Source organism: Crocuta crocuta, unplaced genomic scaffold (assembly GCF_008692635.1).
Source record: "Crocuta crocuta isolate KB4526 unplaced genomic scaffold, BGI_CrCroc_1.0 scaffold30, whole genome shotgun sequence".
Lineage (NCBI taxonomy): Eukaryota > Metazoa > Chordata > Mammalia > Carnivora > Hyaenidae > Crocuta > Crocuta crocuta.
The window spans coordinates 9,382,348-9,385,347 of NW_027528345.1; positions in this window are offsets into that span (position 1 = coordinate 9,382,348).

The following is a 3,000-nucleotide window of genomic DNA, read 5'->3' on the forward strand; positions in this document are numbered from 1 at the left end:
AGTAAGGTCTAGGACTAACATGGGGCTTGAACTCACAACTCCCAAATCAAAAGTCGCGTGCTCTACCGACAGAGCCAGCCAGGCACCTAAGTGTCCTCTTTTGATTTGGTTTTGACCTCGCAGACCTTAGCTTGAGCTCAGAGTGTGGGCTCAGAGGAAGGGGAAGTGAGAGGAGGAAGGTCCTCCACTTGGGTCAGGTGGGATCCAAGGCTCGCAACCTCTGCAGCAGGGACCAGGAAGCACCTAGTCATTTCATGCAGCCTCAGCTCCCAGAGAAATGATGAACAACCACTGCCTTCCCTTTCTGGACCTCTTGTCTGGTCTCCTCCTCCTTTCAGTGCCCTTGGTTTCTCTCTTCCTCTTTAAGGTCATATCCTCCCTGGGGCACCTGGGTGGCTCACTTGGTTAGGCGTCTGACTCCTGATTCCAGCTCAGGTCATGATCTCATGGTTCATAACTTCGACCCCTCATCAAGCTCTTCTCTGACAGCACAGAGCCTGCTTGGGATTCTCTCTCTCCCTCTCTCTGCGCCCCTACCCCTGCTTGCATGCTCTCTCTTCCTGTCTCTCAAAATAAATAAATAAACACTAAGGTAATATCCCCTCACCACCAACACCAACCTAACCAAATTTAACACCACCAAAAATGGGACAAACTGACATCATATACCCTTAATGGGATGCACTGAGAAGGACACAATGTCACCCAATGTAGTATTCTTACCAAAAATGTTTAGGTGCACCTGGGTGACTCAGTCAGTTGAACATCTGACTCTTGATTTTGACTCAGGTAACAATCTCAGGGTCTTGGGATCAAGCCCTGCACTGGGCTCCACACTGAGCATGGAGCCTGCTTAAGATTCTCTGTCTGTCTGTCTGTCTCTCTCTCTCTCCCCCTCTCCCATGTGCACATTCTCTTTGTCTCTCCAAAAAAAAAAAAAAGTTTAAACTGAATCTGACCACAAGGAAACAAATGGAGGTATATTTCTAAAACAAATGGCCTTGTTCTATTCAAAATATCAATGTTATAGAAGAAAAAAATAGCTGAGAAACTGTTATAGTTTTAAGGAAACTATAGAGACATAACTAATCTGGATAACAGTTTTTTTTAAGTCCTCAAGACATTGTTGGGACATTTGGGAAAACTTGAAATGGACTATATTTTAGATAATATTGTAACAATGTTAAATTTCCTGAGTTTGATAATGTTTTGTGGTTATGTAGAAATGCCTACTCTTGGTAAGCATGTGATGAAGTATTTAGGAATGAAGTTGATGTCTGCAAGCAATTCTCAAAATGGTTCAGCAAAAATACGTAACAATGTGAGGAAGTGTTAACAACTAGCAAATCTAGATGAAATTGGAGGAGTCTCACAACTTTAAACCTACAGAAAGGTTAAAAATCTTCCCAAGATAAAAATTTGGGGTTAACACTAGTTCAGAGTTTCAATGCCCAGCAGGAAAATACTCCAAATGAGAAAAAGTGACAATGTCCTGTGCTTCCTCTAAACTTCATGTTTCCCACAGAGGTAGCACTGGGGGGTGGGGGGGTGCAACAGCGAATATTTACACAGTAGGCGCACTGAGTGCTGGGTGCTGGCACAGCAGGGGCACTGAAAAATATTTATTTAGAGATAAAGTTGTTATTTGTCATTTTCCTCTAAACATGAGATTTGTCATGGAAATTTTCAGGATTTTGTTAGACTTAATTTTTTTTTACAGTTGAACTGTTTGTTGACTTGTTTTTCACTGCACACAGCTCGTCATAATCTTTTTCATGCTTAGAGCATCTTAATGTGCCCACACACCCACCAAGGCAAACAGACTGGGAGCTGGGAGGCAGGGAAAGCAGAAAGGCATTCAATGGACTGAAAGACTGCAGAAAGCTCTTTGGAATTGGGGAGCAAGAAACGCAGAGAGCCCAAGTCTAGGGGTCCAGGGACAGAGCTAGCTGCAATGAGACTGGAAACTTTATACGCCAATCTCTCCTGGACTGTTTTACAGTTCATGCATTGTCATTGTTTATTTTCTTCTCATTCCTCCTTAAATAATATTAGGTAAAGTTTTTTATTTGCTTACAACAAATGTGAGCCTCTCTCAGCTATGTTGAGAAGGACAAGGGGATTATGCTCCCACTGGGGAGCTCTCAGGGGAAAGCAGAGCCTTCCTGAGCTGTCCCCTTGACCAATGTGTTTTGTAGAAAATTTATCCGCCCTTACCCTCCTTCTCTCTTCCCTTCACTCTTCCTGCCCTTTCCCTTCTCTGTCTCAGCCCACCACCACCACCGAGGTGGTGATGAATGAACTCATCAGTTTGGGCTACGTTAAGGAGACCTGGATTCCAATCAATTAGGATGTGATATGAACAAATCTCAAGATGTACTCTTCCTCTCAACAAATATCCCTTGATGCCTACTAGCTAGCAGGCACAATTATAAGTACTGGGCATACAGTGTAAATCAAGAAGACAGACAAGGTTTCTGCCCTCAGACAACCTGCATTCTAGTTCAGGGAAGCAAATAGTGAGAGAAATGAATAAGACAATTATATATCAAGGAAAGTGTATTGCAGAATCTAGCTCTGTAGTCTATGAACCCAACTATATGACATTCTGGAGAAAGGAAAACTATGGAGACTGTAAAAAGTTCAGTGATTGCCAAGGGTTGGGGGGAGAGAATGATGAATAGGGCAGGGCACCAAGGACTTTTAGGGCAATGAAACTATTCTGTATGATATTATAATGGTGCATGTAAGTCATTATACATATGTCAAAACCCATAGAATGTGCAACACCAAAAGTGAGCCCTAGTGGACACTATAGCCTTGGGGTGATGATGATGCATCACAATCAGACTCCACCAATTTTAATAAATGTACCACTCTGGTGGAGGATTTTTTTTTTAATTTTATTTTCATATAATCTCTACATCGAATGCAAGGCCTGAACCCACGACCCCGACATCAAGAGTTACATGCTTCACTGACTGAGCAGCCAGAACCCTG